Genomic DNA, 25,840 nt, shown 5'->3' on the forward strand with positions numbered 1-25,840 from the left:
AACTGGAACTCATAAGAACTCACACACTATCACAAGAACAGCAAGGGGGAAATCTGTCCCCATGATCTATTTGCCTCTCAGTAGGCTTGTCCTCCATCATTGGGAATTAGAGGTTCCACATGAGATTTGGGTTGGGATACAAATTCAAACCATATTAAGAGGAGAATGGAAAGTTGCTTATCCATAAGTGTGACATTTCAGTAATGTAAAATCAGTAAGTCCTAGAGATCTGCTATACAACATGGTGCCTGTAGTTAACAATACTATGTTAACTTAAAAATCAAGACAGTAGATCTTATGTTATGTTCTTACAATAAAATAAATATAAATAACTCAAGAAATTTATTTCTCTTTCCATTCATATAATAAACTAAACTTTTTTTCTTGCCTTTTAAGATGTAGTAATATAACTTATCAGATAATAAAAAGCTCAGCTCAAGTACTACACACACTTTAAAACTACATTAGTGATCTAATACAAGATTGTATAAATTTTAATATACATAAAAGCATTACTTTTGAAATAAAGATAAAATTTTATAACTACATGTTTTGTTTTGGGCAATATACATTTTTCATATATTTATTTTTTACATACTTACTCTACTTCAATTTGCAAAACTGGAATCACAAAACAGCAATTTCTAATGAAGATGTGCTTTTTTTTTTTTTTTTTTTTGAGTCAGAGTCTGGCCCTGTCACCCAACACCCAAGCTGGAGTGCAGTGGCGCGATCACGGCTCACTGCAAGCTCCACCTACCGGGTTCACACCATTCTCCTACCTCAGCCTCCCTAGTGGCTGGGACTACAGGCACCCACAATCATGCCGGGCTAATTTTTTGTATTTTTAACAGAGACAGGGTTTCACCATGTTAGCCAGGATGGTCTCAATCTCCTGACCTCGTGATCCACCCACCTTGGTCTCCCAAAGTGCTGGGATTACAGGCCTGAGCCACAGTGCCCAGCCAAAGATGTGCTTTCTAATTGACTTCGTTATCGAAATCAGTATGAAATAGTACACTGTTTACCTTAAAAATGTGCATACAGAAACTCCTTCATAAAGTGTATGTGTTTCCCAGAAAGCATGAGCATATTAGCAACCATTTAGCATTAATCTCTCTCCCTTACCTGTTATTATCAGGCTTATTTAGATCAACACTCTTCCAGTAAAAATTTAATGCACTCCAGAATTATGAAATACATATGTAGTTTAAAATTTTCCAGAAGGTACATTTAAAAGAGTTAAATACAGTTAAAATTATTTATATATAACCATATTATCCAAAATATTATCATTTCATATGTAATCAATAAATAAATATTAATGTCATATTTAACATCATTTTCACATGAATATTTTGAAACAAGGTGCATACTTTACATGCCAAGCTCATAATAAATGTGTATCCACCAGTTCCATAGCCACATGTGACTAGTGGCTACTGTATTAAATGGAGCAGTCCTGAAACAGAGAAGGAAAATTGAAGTGACTTTAAAAACATGTTCCAGCAGGAAGAGATAATAAATAATGAACAAAAACAAATTATTAAAGTTCATGAAATTTTTGAGTGCCATAGATTTGATCAAAATAGGATAGAAAGAAATAGTGAAATCTGCACAATGATTGAAGTAAGGGAGTCACACATGGGAGCATCTGAGGTAAAAAAATCCAGACCAAGGGAACGCACAGTTTTAATGCCTGAAAATGAAATTTCAGCTCTATTTTAGGAATAATAGGGCTAGTTGCTTAAAACAGCACAGCAGGAAATATGAAATCAAGACAGTAGACTTATGGAGGACCAGATCAAATATAAGCCTGTAAACACTATAATATATTCGTTTTTATTTTAATAATGACATAGAAATACTGGATCATTTTGAGCATAAAAGGGACAATATTTGGTGTGTCTTTTTAAAATCACTCAGAGTTCTCCTGAGTGAGAGGTTGTGTTATGGGATCAAAAGATTGTTCTATTCTTCCATGAAATTGAACTGAAAGTGAACTTGTTAGTTTGCTCGGGCTACAGGAACAAATTACCACAAAATTTTTAACTTAAAATATTAAGTATTTTTTATCTCACATTTCTGGAGTCTAGTAGTCTGAAATCAACATGTTGACAGGTCAGGACTAGATTTCTCTGATCTTCAGATGATGATCCATCCCTAACTCTAAGCTTCTGGTAATTGCCGGCGCTCTCGAAGTTGTTGGCTTGTACATCTGTCATTCCAGCCTCTGCCTCTGTCTTCACATGACATTGTTTTCTCTTTGTGTCTGTGTCCCAATTTCCTGAGTCACATGAGGACAACAATCACTGCATTAAGGCCCACGCTATTCCAGTACAAACTCATTTTAACTTGATTACATCTACGAGGACACTATTTGTAAATAAGGTCACATTCACATGTACCACATCAAGGGTTAGGACTTGAACATACTATTTGGGGGATACAATTCAACTTACAACAGGGAGCAATGTTAGAAGCAAGACAGTCAGCTTGTAGGGCATTTTAATAATCCAGGAAGAAAGTTGATCTGACTAAAGAAAGGTAGTAAAAATTAGTGGATTTTCAATGACACCTCCATGCATGTTTTGTGGAGGGAATAATAAATATTTGTTTTCTTGTTTTTCCTTCTGGTGATAAATTCAATAGCTACATTGAATTGTAACACTACTTGCAGAATGTATTGTTCTTCAAGTATGACTAGGATGAGAAGAACACTGGTGAGAAGCTGGAGCATGATATTCCCAGAAGGAATAATAAAGCAAGTACAAGGCACTGGAGAGCCGGAAAGTTATATGATGGTATTGAGGGATGAAAAAAACAAAAAGACAGAAGGAGGTATGTGTGTGAGAGATACAGAGATAATGTGTTTCTGTGTGTGTGTGTGTGTGTGTGTGTGTGTGTGTGTGTGGTGTTCCTCTGAGTGGGGATATATAGACTAGGAGGCAGGAAAGAACTAAATTAATACTTTCAAAGACCAACATTTTCAACAGGAGATATTTGGTTAAGAAGTTTCCCCTTCAAATATAGAGTAAAGCTATTAAATAGATGTTTATCTACATAAAGGAAATAAAGACTAATCTAAGAAATGAAAGTCCAATAGTACTAATGATCTCACAAAAATTATCAAGATACCATCCAATAGTATATTTAATTACATTTCTAATACTAATTATATATTTTTATAATTTTACAGGAGATATTATTTTAAAGCACCTTTCAGAAAAAAAGAACACCAATATTTTTCATCTCCTTAAGCTCAGATAAAAGTAAACTGGATTTTAAAAGTACAATATTAAATAATTTCAACCCTAAAAGTATAAAATATTTAATCATCTCTTTCCTAGAAATAAAACATAGTAATCATTTATTTATTTATGTCCTTCCATCATTCTTATTTGTAGTGTATGTTGTAATGTATGTCTTGTGAAAAAATTCAGCTTTAATAGAAATCATTTTATTATTATAAGTGCACATCATTCATCACCTACTTTTAGCAGTTCTACTATATTTTAAAAATACATTTTAAATTTTGTACCCCTAACGGACTGTTCTTCTGAAAAGGGAATTTACTCTCAACAAGGAAATGATTTTAGCAGAAGTTATTACTAAGATGAGTAACAACTGAGTTGGCAAAAATTTCAGAGTAATTAATCAGATTGAAGTAATGCAATAAATGAATCAGCAATCAAAAATGTAATATCAGCATTGATAACCTCTGAATTTTACAGATTCTTGAATTTGAGAATCTATTTGTTTATTTCTCACAATACAATTTCAAGTGCATAGGTGTGTTACTTACATCAATTATTTGTATTAGAAAAATGGTTTACAGCTTTTTAAAGAAAGATTAATGATCTGAAAAGCAAAAATAATGTAAACAATGAGAGTAAAATTGAGTAGGTTTTAAGTACAGTTTCAAAGTTTTCTTATGCTTTTAAAATTTGTGAATATATATATATATTCACAAATGTTGTTTTAAGTCATGCCTTCTTTTATGTAACCTGTACAATTAGGTGTATTAACCACTTATTAGATTTTATATTATCCTTATATTGCTTAGCCACAATAAATGTGTTCTATTATTCTAGCTTACTGAATTCAAGATTATTCTTATTATTACATTCAACAACTTCTGTTATATAAATATATATATATATATATTTCAACTATTTGATGCTCATTCCTATACATATGTGTGCGTGTTTTCTGACTCTTCCAGAAGTGAAGAAATGCAATTTATGACGGAAATGATTGAGTGAGACAGGTCCAAAAACAGACGAGTGAAAGAGCTAATAGAGGTCTCTTTAAATGTTAATACTAACTCCTTTATATTTATTTTTATACATACTGATTCACTAACAAGTTATCATGTAGTTGTCTTCAAGATCTCATCTAGTTCAGAGATCAGCAAACTACAGGCCACAGGTCAAATCTTGCCCACTACCATTTTGTAAATAAAGTTTTATTGGAACACAGCCAAATTCATTCAATTACATATTGTCTACATCTGATTTTACGTTACCATGCCAGTGTTTAGCAGCTGTGAGAAATGTTGTGACAGTGACTGAAACACTTACAAAAACTAAAGTAATTATCTGGTCCCTTTTCAGAAAAAGTTGGACAACCCGTGATATAGATGATGCTGCTAAAAGTTGTAAATTTGAACAGCTACTTAGAATCAATAACTCATTTATTCTTAAATTTGATAAATAATTTCAACAGGTTCTATTCTGACTCACATTTAGTATTTGGGGAAATCAATGTTCAGTTTTTAAAGAAAGCCCAACTCTTGCTACTTTTATTCCAGACCTCGTCCCATTTAGCTTTCCAGGATATTGTTATTTTTCTCTTTGTTAATGTAATATGAGCTCAAAAACTACCCATAAAATTCTTCAAATATTTAAGTAAATGTTTATTTTTGATGTTACATATTTCCTTTTGAGAGTGTGTCAAATTTTTGTTAAATAAGACTTGTAAACTTCAGGAATTTAGAGCATAGTGAGAGGAATTTTAGATGATGGAGAGAATTACTACCTTAAAAGTCATACAATAAAGGTTTCAGTCTCTTTACATATCAGAACTGGCAATTTACAGTATCTGTCTTACAAATAAATTACAGATGAGTTTAGAGTGGTATGGAATAAAATTTTTTTAATGAATTTATTTAAGTCCATCTATAAATAAAACAAAATATACTTCAGTGTGATTTTAATTTAATGTCGAATAAATCTAAAGACAAAATATAATACAAAATATTGCAAATAAAAATGATTTCTTTAGTTGATTTTCCTAATTTCTAAATGATAATTAGATAGTGTTCCAAGAGACACAAACATATTAAAACAAAACAGAACAAACATTCATTTGGTCTAAAAATAATCAGCTAACGAATGTTTCTAGGGTCGTTTCAAATATACAGCAATAATAATGGGTGCAACACAAGGGAAACAATTTTGACTGAAGCCTCTTGTCTTTCCTATGTATACATGAAATGGTCTCCAGTCCACTTATACATTACTCTTGTTTATAGATCATTACATTTTTAGTCACCAACTTATTCCCTCAGAACCAGTCTACTTGATGTCAATAAATATTGCAAAAACATTTTTCCATATATATATATGGAAAATATATATATAATATATATATTTTTTTGACACGCAGTCTCACTCTGTCTCCAAGCTGGATAGAGTGCACTGGCATGATCTCAGCTCACCGCAACCTCCGCCTCCCGGGTTCAAGTGATTCTCCTGCCTCAGTCTCCTGAGTAGCTGGGACTACAGGTGTGCACCACCATGCCCAGCTAATTTTTTTTATATTCTTAGTAGAGATGGGGTTTCACCATGTTGGCCAGGATGGTCTCCATCCCTTGACCTCATGATCCACCTGCCAATTGCTTGGATTACAGGCATGAGCCACAGCACCTGGTCAGCCAGTCACATTTTCTATCCACTGTAACCTCTTTAAGAAATTTATTGTATGAAGTACCTAAGCAAAAAATGTCCTGGTATGTCTTTAGAAGTATTATTAATTTTTGTGAATGAAAGATTAGCATTGCAGAGCTCTGTTTCTTAAATTACTGATTTTTTTAAGGGATAAATTATTCCCACAGTAAGTACCAATCAATACAAAATGTATGGAACTTTGCATAAGTTTGACTGCATTTCCACTTATCAAGCATACAAGATAATGTTAGTAACTTTTGTCTAACTCTGATTGCTTGACATAAACAGTAAACAGGTTAGCACCAAATGAGTATCACATTTAGCTCAAATTCGTGTGGAATAGAAGCTAGTACCATTTTAAAATATTCTGTTGTCAGAGGGTAGAAATTGATGCAAAGTATAGGAAGACTCACTTTACTTTCATGTAGTATTCAATATTTCTTATGCATTAAAATATTTGAATAGTTTATTAAACTGTGGATTCTAGCCTCATATGTCAAGATTATGACCAATTAAATGGGAGATTAGGGCATAAATCTACATTATAAGCAAGCAATCCAGGGGATTCTGAGGCTGGACATTCACAGAACAAAATTTAAAACATGTTGGCATAAAATTGGGTAAATAGTCTTCAGATAGCATACTTTTATATTACTCATTGTTGAATCTATCATATTAGTAAAACATATGGCTTTTTTCCCCAGAAAAAATGTCCATTGCATACATAAACACTTTGTCTGTTAATGGGTGTTTTTGAAGACCTGCAATGGATACCAAATTAAGCACATCTAGCTTTAGGGTAACTATCAATATAATGGTGATGCATTTGTGACCTCATTTCTACTATAGCATGTATGATAGGCATTTTAGAATCCTTTTATTAAAAGACCCAGAACTACAGAGCCTTGACAAAGTAATGGTGGTCTTGTCTAAGTGTGCTTATAGCAATACGGGGAAAAAGAGCTTCATTTGAACTGCAGAAAATTTCCTACAGACAATTCTTATTAACATTTAAATTGTAAGGTCATTCTAACATCTAGGCCAATTCTATGCTCAAGGAACCATGCTGAAATTCTTAAATCTGATCTCTTATTCTTCTATTAATGTATATACACTATGCTGTCTTTCTGCTCTCTCTGTCTCTCTTGCTCTCTCTCTCTCCTTCAATCAGATGCTTTTCATATTTCTTACCATATGCTCTTGAAGAAAAAGTGGTCTTATAATTTTTTTAACTAATTGAATGCAGCATTTTTCACCAAACTCATCCATAAATCAAAGATTAGTCCAGAGTTGCCACCTTACAAATTTCCTGGAATTATGCCACTAGGAGTGATAGTTAGATAACCAATCCTATTCCCATCATCTGTGTGCTGGTTATAGACAGTACACAGTCCCATTCCTTTTCATTAAAGACCCTGGTCCCCCAGTGGAGTTGGGGGTGAAACAACTTCTCTTATGAAAGGAAACTCAAGGTACATTCAATGCAATAAAACTTTTCAAGGTATGTGGGAAAATAACATAAATTCACTAAAATTGTTTATCTTATCTGTAAATGATGAAGGCAGAGTAGATTTTTCTGTTTCCTCATGTGGTATTCATTATATTACATACAAATAATTGTGTTAGAAGACATATAAGAGAATATTAATTTTACATATCTTGTAATGAAGTTACTGTGTAAGAAATATCAACTTTTAGCTAACCTGATTATAAAGGCTATGAAAGGTAAAATGGTGTTCTTAAGTATATTGTAATTAATGCATAACCATTTGCAAAAATAAAATTCAACATAAGCCAGAGAAATAATGATTATTTTATATATAATTAGGAATTATGTATATAAATAGTATATATACTATCTACAATATATGCACACATATATATTACATATGCATACACATGCCTGTATAATTAATAGTAACTTTCTTCGTATTTTTCATTATACATGCAGACTCAAGAAGTAGTTCTCTATTGAATTTCTTGATATTCTTGTATCTTTTATTCCATTCTGTAAAATATAGGAGAAAATAATAAACAGCTTTTAATTTTTTCAAGGTAGAGAGTAGATTTCACCCTGTGTTAAAGTTATGCTGAGAATGAAATCCAAACTAATGTTCACAAATTGCAGTAAAAAAAGCAAAATTGAAATTAGCCTTTAAAAGTGAATTTCAGTATAAATTTTACTTTAAAAATTATCGTCTAAAATGGTGGTTCTCAGTCTTTCCTTAAAGAATTCCCTGACTAATTCCCCAGATATGCAGGCGCAGTATGTCAAGGTGGGCGGTCTATGAACCTGCAGTACAAACATGCTTACAGTTTGTGCTGAGGCAAAAGAATGCAAAAGTCTGAGGAACAAACTTTTAAAACCATTGTACTTAAACTCCCTGAACCCTTTGAAGATATTGAGGAAGTGTTAGAGGAGAAATGGTGATTGAGTAGACAAAATAATAAACATTACTTGGCTTTTTTTCTTTCAAATTAAAAGCAAAATAAAAAGTGTGATTGTCAACATAGTGATAAAAATTGAAGATTCTTATTGAAAATTAGAAAAGAAGGAATGAATCATGCCTAGATTTTAATATCAGCCCGACCCATGATATACTTTGTGATTTTGATTAAGTTACTGAAAAAAATTCTCTAACTTGGTCTCTCCCTAATGTAAAATGTGGCCCAGCAGTGCCTCTTAGAAAAAAAATTAAAAAAAAAAAAAAATATATATATATATATAGAAGAAAAGCAAATAACTCTTTGCAAAGTTTCTTTAAATAAAACTAATCCCAGATATGTGATTTGGCACAGATATAATTTTATAAAAGAATATTTTAAAAAACTGATGTCTGCTTCCAAAAACCATCATTAATCTTTATTTATTCATGAATTATATAAGATTTGGATAAGGAATTAGAGTTAATGCTTCATTCTCTCATTTTCATTAATGTTTAAATTGAAGACTATTCTCAATCTGCTTAACTCTGTACTTAGCAATTCAACATACTACCAATGTAGAAATAAAGTGTCATCAAAATCTTTTATCCTAACAGAACTGATATTAAGCAGAATATTTCTGAAAGTTTTAGGTGTCTAATTAACTATTTATATTTACCTGCCACTAGGATTAAAGTCTATGTGAGAGGAAGGTGAGAAGAATGATTAAGTCTCTGGATGCATAATTTATCAACTATAAAATGCTTCTCACAATTTTACTCTACTCTCTTTACTTTCAATTTAATATTTAAAACAACATGTTAAACTTTTCTTCCAAAGAGAAGGAAACATTATTAGTGTGTACCCATCCTATTAGGCCATTTATCTTTGGACATATTGCAGTCTCAAATGACAAAGTATGGGACCAAGTTGGATTAGTCCTACTAATTTCCATAATTCTATGGAAAAATTCCTAACATATCTTTTTCAACATAAAAACACACAAAAAAGGAGACTAGTGCTGTGTAAAATGGGAAAAAAAAAAACAAAAAAAAACATTTTTTTTCTATGCTTCACTTTGGGACAGAAGTGTGTGATATGATCCTTGGAACTGCCACACACCTGTTTTGAATGTAAGATAAACTTCCTTTCTCTAGCTATTTTGCCATGTGAGATAATGGAATATCTTGATATGTTGAACGAATGAGCCACTGTAAGTCCAATGGTCTGTTATTTACTGCTAAAACCTTAACACTAATGAAGAACATTAATTTCTTTGAGCAGCTTTGTTTAATCTTTTTTAAAGGGAAAAAGAACTGTTTGGCTGAGCTAAAATGGTCTCAAAAATATGATATGCATACAGAATAGGCAAAATATATGGTATGACATTTCACTGAATTGGTCTGTGTGTGCATTTCTATATTGTGTCCATTTACAGACAGGGTGAGGATGTTGCCACCGATTCTAGTCTATTTTTCTTCTCATCTTATTACATGCCTCTTTAATAGGAAAACACATATACACTCAAGCACGGACACATATTATGAAGATTCTAACCCAGGGCACCCAAATAACTAATTTTTACTTATTTGCACCTGTCATGATTTACATATAAAAGTGATTATTCAGACCAGAAAGTGAGAGATTTACAAGTAATATATATGTAGAAATATTTTTCTCCACATATTAAAGCTGTCATCTCTTCATCACTATTGCAAAACATGTTCAGTAAATAAGTTATTTGTATGCATATGTGAATACATTCATATGAATAAACACATATGCACATATATGCACCTAATAGATATATACTGTAGGAGAAAAAAGGAATACTTTTTCTTTATCCATCATAGGTTAATGGCTGAGCTGCCTACAACAAAGGGCCAATTTGCAAGGGAAAAACGTTAACAAATGTATGTAATACAAGTTTTACATGACACAGGAGCCTTCATAAGGAAATTCAGACCCAAAGAAAAGGGAAACTTGTGTATTTATGCTTAGGTTTAAGAGTGGACTGTCACGGGAAAATATAATTGGACAAAGTGGAAATGATCCACTGGGTAAACTAGGGAAGAATTTAAAAAGGCCCATTTGGTCAGATTCTGATGTCTCTGTGTCTTAGGCTCCTTTCCTCTGGATATAGAGAGAGCACCTCTCAATTAAGGATCTTTTGACTTGCTTTAGGAGAAGTGAAACAATTCTTTCTAGGTTTTATGACCTGCTTCAGAGAAGAGTGACTGGAAGGTCAGAGAGAACTTTCTTTTTCTGCTGTTTTCTCAAAGTACCATGTTTTGGGGTAGCATGTCCTGAACCCTATGAATACCATTATTTTTCACCTCAGTTAAAATAATATAATTAACATTATTTTATTTTTTATCATAATTATAAATGTTTTTCTCTTAAAAAGAGACATTATATATGTGCTGTTAATAAAGACCTATCATCATCAATTAATGTATATGCCCAAAAGTGAAGAGATAAAATGCTAAGAAATAGAAACAATTGCATCAGCTACGTAATGAGATATTCAACATTTAATAATATATAATCAGTAAATGGTTTGCCTGAAGGGTAATAAAGGGGTCTTTTTTAATCCTCAGCTTCTAAATGGCAAAAACAAAATGTTACATGTTTTGGGAAACATGGTGTCCATAGGTAAGCATTTCCAGAAACAGAGGTGAGATGGAGATTCTTGTACAAATGAGTTCTTGAGGGAGTGATCTCAAGAGAAACATGTCAGTGAACATGGGAATGCACCTATTTCTTTAACATCAGAAAATCATTTAAAATTCTGATTTCAGTTTTCTAAAACAAATATCCAGAAGTAAGATTCTTGGATCACATGGTAGTTCTCTTTTAAATTTTTTAGAAACTTTCATACTGTTTTTCACAGTGACTGTATCATTCTACATTCCCAACAGTGTATCAGGATTCTCGTTTCTCTGCATCCTTACCAACACTAATTATCTCTGTTTTGTTTTTATTATAGCCATCCTGGCAGATGTGAGGTTTTATCTCATTGTGGGTTTGGTTTACATTTCCTTGGTGGTTAGTGATATTAAACATTTTTTCATATTCCTGTTGGCAATTTGTATGTCTTCTCCAGAAAGAAATTTATTCAAGTCCTTTACCCCTTTTCTAATTAAGTTATTTAGTGTTTCAATATGAGTTGAAGAAGTTTATCATGTATTTTGCATATTAACCTTTTATCAGATGTATGATTTGCAAATATTTTCTATTACATAGATTGCTTTTACATTCTGTTATTTCCTTTGTGTGCAAAAATTTTGTTTTTTTTATTTTTTTGTGGTCCCACTCATCTATTTTTGCTTTTGTTACCCATGATTTTGGTGTCCGATTCAAAAAAACATTGCCAATAACAATGTCATGACGATTTTCACCTACGTTATATTCTGAGTTTTACAGTTAAAGGTGTTCTATTTAAATCTTTAATCCATCTTGAGTTGGTTTTTGAGCATGATCTAAGGGTCAACGTCATTCTTCTGTATGTGAATATTCAGTTTTCCAAATACCTTCTGTATGTGAATACTCAGTTTTCCAAATACCGTTTGTTAAAGAGACTATCCTTTCCATTTTGTATTTCTTGGTACCTTTGTAGAAGATCACTTGATATTCTATTAATGGGTTATATTCTGGGCTCTATTCTGCTCTATTTATCTGTCTTTATGCTAGTACCCTACTCTGCTAATTACTGTCTCCTTTGTCCCTACACCAACATTGTTGAGTTGTTGCAATAGAGACCATATGGCTTTGCAGACCCTAAAATATTTGCTATCTGTCCCCATACATAAAAATTTACTCACCCTTGAGCTAAACAAAAATGTGATTTTAGGAGATGACTGTCTTCACTTATTTCCTGGGGAAGTTTTGCGGTGTAGATCATGACACAAAGCCATTATACTTATAAAGTAGTGGTTTGTGCTTCTATGACCATATGAGTTGGCCATTGGCTTCAGTACAGGACCCATGGAGCTTTGCTAAGGAGTCTAATCTCACAATCATCTCAAAGTAAGAGACTCTCATCAGTCAAGTGCAAAACTCCAGAGAAGAGGGCAGATATGAGTCAGCAGCTACTACTGCCAGGAAACCAGTGTCCCAGCCTGGTCAATGTCAGCTGAACAGTGAAACAAGAGCATCTGTGTCTTACCGGTGGAGTCTTACTGGTAGAGACTTGTTTTTACTGCAAATCATATGACTAAGTATTCCAAATATGTAACCAGGAGGACATTATTTAAGTGAAATAGGCCAGGCACAGAAAGGTATTGGAGGGATGCCCAACTGCCTTTACAGACGGATGACTTTTTGTACATCCAGGTTTTACAGGACCAACTGGGAGACTTGTATTCATGGATTTTGGTATATGGAGGTCCTGGAACTGATCCTCTGTATATACAGAGGGAGGGCAGTGCATAATAAAGTTCACACAACTGTACTATGTGCCCCCTCCAGCAAAAATAAAGTTTACTGTATGCTATTTTGAAGTTACACATGCAAACACACAAATGCCCATACAAAGTTAATCTCTGCTCAAGTTTGGCAAAAATTATGAGCTCCTCACACCCATCCTTATACTGGACTATTTCATGGAGCTCCATAGTTTATACTTAAGGTCAGCACCTACATTTCTATTTACATTAAATAGCTACTATCCTGTACAAAGACTTGAGTCATCGCAAAATTGGAAAACTCTATGTCATTTGGTGTCCAGTTGACAGTTAGTAATAATTGAAGTCACTTTCTCGGTCTCTGATAAATGCCACAATCTCTTTATGCTTGCCCCCTAAAATTCCACTTTTTCTCTATCAATGTTATTGCCCATGCACATGAAATTGGGGGTTTTCCAGAAACCAGAAAAATAGCACTCTCTTATACAGTCCGGAGTTAGGAAGGAACTGTGACTGTTTACAGGGAAATAGGTACATAGAGAATAAAAAATAATCTGTATTAAAGATAAAAGCTGGTATCTGTTAATGTGTCTTATATTATTGGCAGTTTTATTTACCACCTCATAGGTAATCTAACAATTACAGGCTTCTCTCATGGAAGTAAGCTTTCTTAGTGTATGATGGCAAAATAGAAATACATGTTCCCTTCAGATAAGCCAAATTAAAAACGAAAGGGAAGAGAAAGGGACTAAGTTTAAATGTCCAGTCTTTGTATCTTATCTCATCAATAAGATTATATCATTCCTTTTTTCCTTGGAGGGTTGAGCAAGAGATCAGAGAGAAGCCTAAAGCATTTGTAGTACTGAATTTTCTTTCAATTAAAAAGCTACATAAGGCCTGGGTAAAATATTTTCCTCCTTAAAGATCAGTGATGGGAATAGGTAACATTATAATATTTCTAGAAATATATCTAGCAGCATCAATTACAATTATAAATACATATACAATTTGAGCCAACAATCCTACTCCTGAAAATTTCTCTGTTCATATCCCAGAACATTTAGAAAGGGGTTTAATGGAACATATTAATGATATTGACAGGGAGCATATCACAAAAATTTTTATGATTTGTTCACAAAAAATAATAAGAAAGCACAAAAAAAAAGCCTGTAAAGATAAATGCTATTGACAAGAGCTCTCTGTGAGTGATGGGTCAATAGTATTTACTTTCCTCTATTTTCATTCCTGAGCATATGACTTTTATGAACAAATACAATATTTTTAAAAGGACAATGTTACAGAGCATATGAGTTCAACAAATAATATAATCTTAAAAATTATTATGAAAATGTTTAAACAAAGAGAAAAAGAATAGTAAAATAAATACCGTATACACATCATCTTGATTTAACAGTTAACATTTTGCCACATTTCTCTATCTATTTTATTGTTGTTGGAGTACATACATTAAATTACAAACACCAAGATATTTCACCACTAAACATAGATGATCTCTAACTCATGATAGTTTAACTTTTAATTTTTGACTTTACGATGGTGTGAAAGTGATATGCATTTGGTAGAAAGCAGTAGCATATTGTCTTGCCTTGCTGGGTAATCTTAGTAAGCAACTGTTCCCAGTCAGCTATGCAATCATCAAGGTAAACAACTGATACTCTACAGCGCACTATGTTGCCAGATGATTTCGCTCAACTGTAGGCTAATGTAAGTGTTCTGGGCGCATTTAAGGCAAGTTAGACTAAGCTATGATTTTCAGCAACGGTTCCCAACCTTTTTGGCACCAGAGACCAGTTTCATGGAGGACGATTTTTTAGACAGGGATGGGCAGGGGGATATTTTCAGGATGAAACTGTTCCACCTTAGATCATCAGGACCTGGTTAGATTCTGGTAAGAAACACGCAACCTAGATTCCTTGCACTCACAGTTCACAGAAGGGTTTGCTCTCCGCCGCTGCTGATCTGACAGGAGGCAGAGCTCAGACAGTAACGCCTGCTACTCAATTACTGCTGTGAGGCCCAGTTCTTAACAGGCCACCCATCAGTACCACCCTGTGGCCTGGGAATTGGGAACCTCTGATTTTCAGGAAGTTTAGTAAGTTAAGTGTATTAAGTGCATTTTCAACTTAGGATATTTTAAATTTACAATGGAATTGTGGTATGCATTGCCATCGTAAGTCCAGGAGCATCTATACTTCAGTATCCATGTCTAAAAATAAAAACATTTTTTCACCATAACCATAATATCATAAACACTTCTAACAAAACTAATATATATATCTATATATAGATAGATATATATATTTAAACTGGTGATGATGTCATCTGTTAGACAGTTATACTCAAATTTCTCTACTTATCTTTTTTAATCTTTCAATTTTTAAAAATTTTGGTAAAATAAATATAACCTAAAATTTACCATCTTAGCTATCTTTAAGTGTACAGTTCAATGGTATTAAGTACATTCATATGGTTGTTGCTAAACTTCACCAGCACTTTGGGAGGCTGAGACAGGCGGATCTTTTGAGATCAGGAGTTCAATATCAGGCTGGCCAACATGATGAAACTCTCTCTACTAAAAAAAAAAAAAAGAAAAGAAAAAAATGTCTGGCAGTGGTGGTGCTCACCTGTAATCCCAGCTACTCAGGAGGCTGAGGTGGGAGAATCACTGCAGCCTGGGAGGTGGAGGTTGTGGTGAGCCAAGATCGCACCACTGCACTCCAGCCTGGGTGACAGAGCAAGACTCCATCTCAGAAAAAAGAAAAACAAAACAAACAAAACAAAACAAAACAAAAACCCTACATGTATATTTTACAAGAGTGTTTATTCTGCTGTTGTTGGGTAGAGTATGCTATATATATCTTTTAGATCTAATTGGTTTATTATGTTTTTCAAGTCCTCTATTTCCTTGTTAATCTTCTCCCTGTTTTTTTCTATTTGTTATTGAGAATGGGATATTAACATGTTCAACTATTGTTATAGATATGTCTATTTTTGGCGAGGCAAGGTGGCTCATGCCTGTGATCCCAGCACTTTGGGAGGCCAAGGCGGGCAGATCATGAGGTCGGGAGATCGAGACCATCCTGGATAACATGGTGAAATCCCGTCTCTGCTAAAAACATACAAAAAAAAATCAGCCGGGCTTGGTGGCGAGTGCCTGCAGTCCCAGCTACTCAGGAGGCTGAGGCAGGAGAATGGCCTGAACCCAGGAGGCGGAGCTTGCAGTGAGCTGAGATTGCGCCACTGTACTCCAGCCTGGGTGACAGAGCGAGACTTTGTCTCAAAAAAAAAAAAAAGAAAAGAAAAAGAAATGTCTATTTTTGCATTCATTTCTGTGAATTTTGTTTCATATATTTTCACTAATATTAGGTGCATAAATGTTTGTCATTGTTATATCTTCTTGCTGTATTTCACCTCTTATTAACGTATAATATCCTCTTGTGTCATATAATATTTTTCTGTTTAAAGTCTATTTTGTCTTTTATTACTATAGGCAATCAGTCTTATCTCTTTTAGTTACTACATGTAGGAAATGTCTTTTTGCATTGTGTTGCTTTCAACTTGTTTTTGACTTTTGATCTAAAGTGAGTTACTGGTAGACAGCATGTAGTTGGATTATTGTTTCTTACCTATTTTTCCAGTCTCTGCATTTTGATTGGATAGTTTAAACCATTTATATCTAAAGTAATTTTGACAAGAGGGACATACCTCTATTATTTTGCTATTCATTTTCTATTTGACTTGTAGCTTTTTTGCTCCTAATTTTCTGCATTCCTCTCTCTTTTGTATATAGTTCATGTTTTGTACTGCAATATTTTATTTCTCATTTCCTTTTTTTATATTCTATATTCTTTCTTTTTCTTTGGTGACAGGGGGATTATAATCAACATTGTACAGTTATAATACTCAAATTTTGATGACAAACAAAACTCTCCTACTTTACAGTACTGTTCCCAATCATTTTAGTTCTTGATGTCACAAAATTGCATCTTCATTCATCACATCCAAAACCATAAGCTAATAATTATTTAATATTATTAGCTAAAGATTTTTAAAAATCATTAGTTTCTTAAGTTATGTAGAAAACAAAATATGATTGCAAACCTGATACATTTTATTTTATTTTATTTTATTTTATTTTTGAGATGGAGTTGCTCTGTTGCCCAGGCTGGAGTGCAGTGGTGCGATCTCCACTCACTGCAAGCTCCGCCTCCCAGGTTCATGCCATTCTTCTGCTTCAGTCTCCCTAGTAGCTGGGATTACAGGTGCCCGCCACAATGCACAGCTAATTTTTTGCATTTTTAGTAGAGATGGGGTTTCACTGTGTTAACCAGGATGGTTTCAATCTTCTGACCTTGTGATCTGCCCGCCTCGGCCTCCCTAAGTGCTGGGACTACAGGCATGAGCCACCACCCCAGCCACAAACCTGTTACAATAATACCAGCTATTATAATTGTTCATGCATTTACTTTTACTTCAATATTTATTTATTCACACAGGTTTGAGCTACTGTCTAGTGTCCTTCCATTTTAACCTGCAATATTCCTTGTAGCATTTCTTCCTGGGCAGGGCTAGTGGTAGTGATCTTTCTCAGCTTGTATTTATCTGAAACTGACTTAGTTTCTCTCTCACTTTTAAATGGTCATTTTGACACATTTTGACACATAAAGGATTCCTGACTGACAGTTTTGCTTTTGTTTTTAGTTTTAGCACATTAGATATATCCACTTATTTCCTTCTGGCCTCCAAAGTGTCTGATAAAAAATCTGCTAATAATCTTATGAAGAATTCCTTTTACGTGATATCCTTGCTGCTTTCAAAATTTTCTTTTTGTCTTTTAACAGCTTGACTATAATAATGTTTCTTGGTGCAAGTCTCTGTTATATTTAGACTTCATTAAACTGCTTGGATGTTAATATTTAAGTCTTTTATCAAATTGGACATTTGGGGCCATTTTCCTTCAAGTATTCTCTATGCCCCTTTCTCTCTTTCTTCTTACATGAGTCTCATAATCATCTGTTGACCTGTGTGGTGGTATTACATAGGTTCCTTAGGCTCTGTTCAGATGTCTGTAATAATTTTTCTTTCTATTCCTCAGACACAATGATTTCGATTGTCCAATCTACAGTTTCACTGATTCTTTCTTCTGCCTGCTCAAATCCACCTTTGAATTTCTGTAGCATTTTTTTAAAGTCATATTGTTCCATAGCAGAATTTATTATGAAATCAATTTTTTATATTTTATATTTTGTAATTGATATAATCATATTGTTTTATATATCATATTCTTGACTTTTTCCACATAGGCCTCTACCAATATGAATATCTTTAAGACAGCTGTCTTACAGTCTTTTTCCGGTAGATCTGCCGTTGGGTTTCCTCATATACAGTTTCTGCTCATTTATTTATTTTCCTGTGAATGAGACTTTTCTGTAATTTTTTGTTGACAACTGGACATTTGAATTTAACAATGTGGTAACTCTAGAAATCACATTTCCTCCCTTTCTTAGGTTGTGATTTTATTTTGTTCTGCTTTGTTTTTATTGCTGTATACAGTCTCCATCCTGAGCATCTATCTGGAGAACCATCCCCCAATGTTTCAACGTAGGTTCTTTCTATTTTCCCTCAGTGTTGGCTGTAGAGGACTATGTGCTCGCACATGAGAGGTTCCCGATAAGTCCTGCTCTTGCAAATGAAGCAGGGCGTTTCCTATAAGTCCTGCTCTTGCAAACGAAGCAGGGCATTCCTTCCCTGCAAACAGGGAGGACAAAGGAGCCAGTTGCAAACAGCAGACCCTGGGGGCTTGTTCATGTGTAAACATCTTGATAATCCAGAAAGTCGGGGAAAGGTCAGAAAAACAACAATGTGTCTTGTGACTTGTTAACATTCCACAAACGACTGTATAAAATAAAGCAGAGAGTGTCGTTTGGAGCGGCCGCCATGTTTGTCTTGTCTTGTGTTGTCTTGTGTGTTCATTCCTTTGTTTAGGAAACACGCGGACCCCAACATCTGGCACAGTGAGCAGGGTACGTGGCTCCATGAGAGCAAGGAACCAGAGGGGGAACACCCCGGCAGATAAATAAATAAGAAGGGGGACCCACAGGAAAGTTACGGGAAATTCCACCTCTCTGGCCCAGAATATTTGTGGTTACTCCAGGGACTGTTGATGTCTATAGGAGTAGAAGTTAGTTAAGGAACATAAGACTTTGAAGCGATTGTTTGCCCATGTTGAACAACATTGTTATTGGTTTCAATATCAAACCAAAGTGCAATTCAATTGAAACGAATGGTTACAAGTTGTTAAAGTCCTGCGTCGAGCTCATCAGCGAGGGCAAACGATGCCTCTGACTTTGTGGACTTTGTGTAGTTCCATTACTCAGGAATTAGAGTTACTTGAAACTGACTCAGAGCATGGCAATACTGCCACAGGAGGTGAGGCATCTGAAGCTTTAGAGAGGAATGATCCTAGAGAGAAACATATTTACGCCCCGGTTGCTGAGGACAAGGAATTGGAAGAAGAGCTAATGCCTCCTTCATCTGAAAGAAATTCTGATTTGCAGCGTATTTTAGAGATGTTACAACAGTTGTTAAAATTGCTAGGTGCCACTGCTCCTGCTTCTCCTATCTCTCCACCACGAGCCTTCCCTGTTAAAAAGATTTCCCTTTGCTTCCACCTCCGACCTCTTTGCCTATGTCAGGTCTGTGCCTTTTCCTCCTGTAGGAGAAAAGAAGGAATCGGAGGACAAGGATGATTTCGAGGAATTAAATTTATTCCCAACAACACGGGCTGCTTTCGGCCCCAATGCTCAATTCCCAAACGGTAGCCAGAATGTGACTTCTACAGACCTACAATTTAAATTTTTGAAAGAAATGAAAGCTGCAATTTCTAATTATGGACCTCAGTCACCGTTTGTTCTTGGCCTTCTCGATTCCTTCTCTTCAGAACATATGATGGTTCCCTGACCGGGAATTGAACATATGATGATTCCTATTGACTGGGAAACGTTGGGACAGGCTGTCCTTGATCATTTGCAATGGTTTCAATTAAAAAGTTGGTGGTGGGAGGAAGCAAGAGTACAAGCCAGAAAAAATGCTACCCGAAATCCCCGAGGACCTACTGAAGAGCAGCTTACGGGTTCAGGACAATACGCCACTCTAAATGCTGAGGCAGGCCTAGATGATATTGCTTTCACTCAGATTAAAGCCTTGCTTATAAAAGCGTGGACTAAGGTTGAAATAGCGGGTAAAACTTCTTTATCTTTTGTAAAGATCCTACAAGGAGCCACTGAGCCGTATCCAGATTTTGTAGCCCATCTTCAAGATACTGTAATAGTGGCTGGGCGTGGTGGCTCAAGCCTGTAATCCCAGCACTTTGGGAGGCTGAGATGGGCAGATCACGAGGTCAGGAGATCGAGACCATCCTGGCTAACATGGTGAAACCCCGTCTCTACTAAAAAATACAAAAAACTAGCCGGGCTAGGTGGCGGGCGCCTGTAGTCCCAGCTACTTGGGAGGCTGAGGCAGGAGAATGGCATAAACCCGGGAGGCAGAGCTTGCAGTGAGCTGAGATCCAGCCACTGCACTCCAGCCTGGGTGACAGAGCGAGACTGCGTCTCAAAAAAAAAAAAAAAAAAAAAAGATACTCTATTAAAAACTGTAGGTTCAGGCCTGCTGCTAAAATTCTTTTGGATACTCTGGCTTTTGAGAATGCTAATCCTGAGTGCCAAAAATTGCTGTGTCATCTAAAAGCTAGTGGAGCTGATTTAGATGAATACATTCGGGCTTGTGCAGGTGTTGGAGGAGCTATTTACAATGCTCAATTGTTTGCTGGGGCACTTTCTAAGGCTTTAAAAGGCAATTCTAAACAAGGTATATGCTATCAATGTGGGAAACCCAGTCATTTTAAAAAGGAATGCTGGAAAAAATTAGGCTCTTCTGCTCTAAAAGAAAAAAGGTTACCATCTGATATGTGTGAATGATGTGGCAAGGGTCGACATTGGACCAATGAATGCCGTTCAAAAACTGATAAAAGTGGGAATGTATTGTCACCCCTCTCAGGAACCGGGATCCAGGGCCTGCAGGCTTGGGGCCCCAACAACTACAATGCAGGCCTACCCCAGTACCCAGTGAGCAGTGGCTTACAACATCAAGGAATGACCTCGAGTCTTCCTTAAAGACATCTTACCCTACCCCAGTTTCTCAGCTTTATGCTGCCACTAAGCAGAGTGACGCTGCTGACCTAGCTATTGTCCAGGCATGTAGGTGAAAGAGATCAAATGAAGAGACTAAGAGGCAGAAATGAAGTCCACAGGCAAACAGCCCGGGCGGTGCCTTGAGCCTAGTTAAAAGTTGATGCCGGACCTAACCGATAATGTTATCTATAGATTTCAGATGTTGTATAGACAAGCAATGTGAAAGTCCCTGTCTTGTTCTTTTTCTGTTCTAATTACTAGTGCTTGCCATATATCTCTCAACTTCCTGAGCCCAGTATAACATATCCCACCATATGTCTCCCCTCCATATATCCCTCAACTTCCTGGGCTCATCCCACCATATGTCTCCCCACCATATATCTTTCAATTCAAAGACTACCATATATCTCAACTTTAGAAGGAAACCACCTGGAAAATCCCCGATAAGAACACAGCCATTTGTGAGAGCACGGGAACCAATAAAAAAACTGCTAAATGTATAAACTTAAAATGTTAACCAATTGTAATGCTGTAACCTAGAGAATTCCCTACTTTACAAGTCCTGTTTACATTAGGCTATAAAAGGCAAGCGCACGCATTGTTCAGGGCCCTCCTGTATGTTGTGGAACGGAGGGACCAAGTTCGAACTTGCATTAAAGATCCTTGCCGCTTGGCTTTGACTCTGGACTCTGGTGGTCTTTTTCGGGGAACAAACGGTCTGGGCATAACATTTGGGGGCTCTCCCGGGATTCCCCAAGCCCACCAGACCCCTGGTCAACGGATCTACTAGGATCGATCTGCTAATAGGTGAGCCGGCTCGTCTGTGTTTGCCCGTCTTCATCTTTGTCTGTCTGTGTCCGTTCTGAACCTGCGGCTCTTTAAGTCCGCCTGAGGCTGTTAGCCTGTCTGAATTCGCGGCTCTTTAAGTCCGCCTGAGGCTGTTAGCCTGTCTGAATTTGCGGCTCTCTAAGTCCGCCTGAATCTGTGACTCGCGAGGTCTGAAGCTGGCATACGTCCTGGCGGACGCGCTATAGGACAGCCAGCAGAGACTGGTGGGAGACGTCCCCCGGCTCTCATCTGGTTCTTGTTTGCACTTATTTTGACCCAGATTTCTGGAGCGCGCCTGCGACTGACATAACTTGTTCTGACCCAGATTTCTGGAGCGCGCCTGCGACTGACATAACTTGTTGTTGATATTCCAGCAACTCACTTTCCTTTGCAGGACCTGTTTACCTGATAGCGGGGACCCACTGTCCACAGAACCCCCTCCATACCTCTCCGGGCCGCAGGCCTCAGCGCCCCCCCCAGGTTGAGCCGCGGGAGGGAGCAGGCAGACGGGAGGTGGCTAGCGCACCGGGACCCACTACAAGGGAAAGTAACTCTGAAGGGCTGGCGTGGGTCCTCTGTAAGCTGAGCGCTGGTCCCATGGGCCCCGCTTTTCTTTCTCTATACTCTGTCTCTGGGTCTTATTTCTTTTCTAAAGTCTCTCGTTCCACCTAACGAGAAACACCCACAGATGTGGAGGGGCACGCCACCCCTTCATCTGGTGCCCAACTTGGAAGCTTTTCTCTAAGGTGAGGGTATGCTGGAGTGTGGTCATTAAAGACAAGTCGACGAGAGACTCCCGAGTACATCTACAGTCAGCCTTGTGGTAAGCTTGCACGCTCGGAAGAACCTAGGGTAACAATGGAACAAACTAAAAGTAAATATGCCTCATCACAGCTTTATAAAAATTCTCTTAAAAAGAGGGGGAGTTAAAGTGTCTAGCAAAAATCTAAATACGCTCTTTCAAACAATAGAACAGTTTTGTCCATGGTTTCCGGAACAGAGAACTTTAGATCTAAAAGATTGGGGAAAAAATTGGCAAAGAATTAAAACAAGCAAGTAGGGAAGGTAAAATCATCCCACTTACAGTATGGAATGATTGGGAGATTCTGGTAAAATCCTCACTTTCTCCCTCTCAATTTTTACAATTTAAGACTTGGTGGATTGATGGGGCACAAGTGCAGGTCCGAAAAAATAGGACTGCCAATCCTCCAATTAACATAGAGGCAGATCAACTATTAGGAATAGGTCAAAATTGGAGCACTGTTGACCAACAAGCAATAATGCCAAATGAGGCCATTGAGCAAATCAGGGCTATCTGCCTTAAGACCTGGGAAAAAAAAAATCCAAGACCCAGGAACCGCCTGCCCCTCCTTTCACTGTCAGGAAATGAGAGGAGGGGCCAGCCTCAGGCCCCGCAACAAACTGGGGCATTTAAAATTCAACGCTTTGTTCCTCAGCGTTTTCAGGAATAACAACCCCCACTGTCGCAAGTGTCTCAGGGAATAAGCCAGTTATCACAATATAGCAATTATCCCCCGCCACAAGTGGCAGTGCAGCAGTAGATCTATGTACTTTACAAGCAGTCTCTCTGCTTCCAGGGGAGCCTCCACAAAAAAAAAAAATCCCCACGGGGGTATACGGCCCATTGCCTGAGGGGACTGTAGGACTAATCTTAGGAAGATCAAGTTTAAATCTAAAAGGAGTTCAAATTCATACTGGTGTGGTTGATTCAGACTATGAAGGCGAAATTCAATTGGTTATTAGTTCCTCAGTTCCTTGGAGTGCCAGTCCAGGAGACAGGATCACTCAATTATTACTCCTACCTTATATTAAAGTTGGAAACAGTGAAATAAAAAGAACAGGAGGGTTTAGAAGCACTGATCTGGCAGGAAAGGCTGCATATTGGGCAAGTCTGGTCTCTGAGAGCAGACCTGTATGTAAGGCCATTATTCAAGGAAAACAGTTTGAAGGGTTGGTAGAGACAGGAGCAGATATCTCTGCCATTGCTTTAAATCAGTGGTCAAAAAAAAAATTGGCCTAAACAAAAGGCTGTTACAAGACTTATCGGCGTAGGCACAGCTTCAGAAGTGTATAAAAGTACAATGATTTTACATTGTTTAGGGCCAGATAATCAAAAAAGAAAAGAAATGGGGTATCCTTTTTAGGGGCGGCCACTGTAGAGCCTCCTAAACCCATTCCATTAACTTGGAAAACAGGAAAACCGGTATAGGTAAATCAGTGGCCGCTACCAAAGCAAAAACTGGAGGCTTTACACTTATTAGCAAAGAAACAATTAGAAAAGGGACATATTGAGCCTTCATTCTCACCCTGGAATTCTCCTGTATTTGTAATTCAGAAAAAAAAATCAGGCAAATGGCGTATGTTAATGGACTTAAGAGCCGTAAACGCTGTAATTCAACCCGTGGGGCCTCTCCAACCTGGATTGCCCTCTCTGGCCATGATCCTAAAAGACTGGCTTTTAATTATAATTGGTCTAAAGGATTGCTTTTGTTTACCATTCCTCTGGCAGAGCAAGATTGTAAAAAATTTGCCTTTACTATACCCGCCATAAATAATAAAAAACCAGCTACCAGGTTTCAGTGAAAAGTTTTACCTCAAGGAATGCTTAATAGTCCAACTATTTGTCAAGCTTTCGTAGGTCAAGTCCTTCAACCAATTAGAAACAAATTTTCAGATTGTTATATCATTCACTATATTGATGATATTTTATGTGCTGCAGAAACAAGAGACAAATTAATTGACTGTTACACATTTCTGCAAGCAGAGGTTGCTAACACAGGACTAACAATAGCATTTAAAAAGATCCAAACCTCTGCTCCTTTTCATTATTTAAGGATGCAAATAGATAATAGAAAAATATTAGCCCCAGAGGCAACAAAAAAAATTAAAATTATAGAAGAGGAAAAAAAAATTTCGGTCAGCGCAAATCAGTAAAATAGATTCTTTAGCCCCACTCCAACTTTTGATTTTTGCCACTGCGCGTTCTCCAAAAGGCATCATTTTCAAAATACTGATCTTGTAGAGTGGTCATTCCTTCCTCGCAGTACAATTAAAACTTTTACATTGTACTTGGATCAAATGGCTACATTAATTGGTCAGACAAGATTACGAATAAGAAAATTGTATGGTAATGACCCAGACAAAATAGTTGTTCCTTTAACCAAGGAACAAGTTAAACGAGCCTTTATCAATTCTGGTGCATGGCAAATTGGCCTTGCAGATTTTGTAAGAATTATTGATAATCATTACCCAAAAACAAAAATCTTCCAGTTTTTAAAATTGACTACTTGGATTTTACCTAAAATTACCAGACATAAACCTTTAGAAAATGCTCTGACAGTATTCACTGATGGTCCCAGCAATGAAAAAGTGACTTACAGAGGGCCAAAAGAGCGAGTAATCAAAACTCAATATCAATCTGCTCAAGAGCAGAGTTGGTTGCAGTCATTACAGTGTTAAAAGATTTTAATCAACCTGTTAATATTATATCAGATTCTGCATATGTAGTACAGGCTACAAAGGATGTTAAGACAGCTCTAATTAAATACAGCATAGATAATCAGTTACACCAGCTGTTCACTTTGTTACAACAAAGATAGGACATGAGAAATAGAGAAGGTGATAACCTGGGGAAGAAGTTTTGCTTGTGTTTCACTAGGAGAAAATCAGCTTCCTATTTGGATACCCACTAAACATTTGAAGTTCTACAATGAACCCATCGGAGATGCAAAGAAAAGCGCCTCCACAGAGACAGAAACACCGTCATCGAGCACCATTGACTCGCAGGATAAATCAAGTGGTGATATTAGAAAAACAGATAAAGTCACCATGCACCAGGAAGGCAGAGCTGCCGACCTGGGCACAGTTAAAGAAGCTGACACTGTTAGCTAGAAAAAGCCTAGCCAGCGCAAAGGTGACACAAACCTCAGGAAAAAAAAAAAAAAACAACGCTGCTTGCAGCTTTAATAGTTGTATCAACGGTGGTAAGTCTCCCCATGCC

This window comes from Trachypithecus francoisi, unplaced genomic scaffold (assembly GCF_009764315.1).
Source record: "Trachypithecus francoisi isolate TF-2019V2 unplaced genomic scaffold, Tfra_2.0 Lachesis_group18, whole genome shotgun sequence".
In the NCBI taxonomy this organism is placed as follows: domain Eukaryota; kingdom Metazoa; phylum Chordata; class Mammalia; order Primates; family Cercopithecidae; genus Trachypithecus; species Trachypithecus francoisi.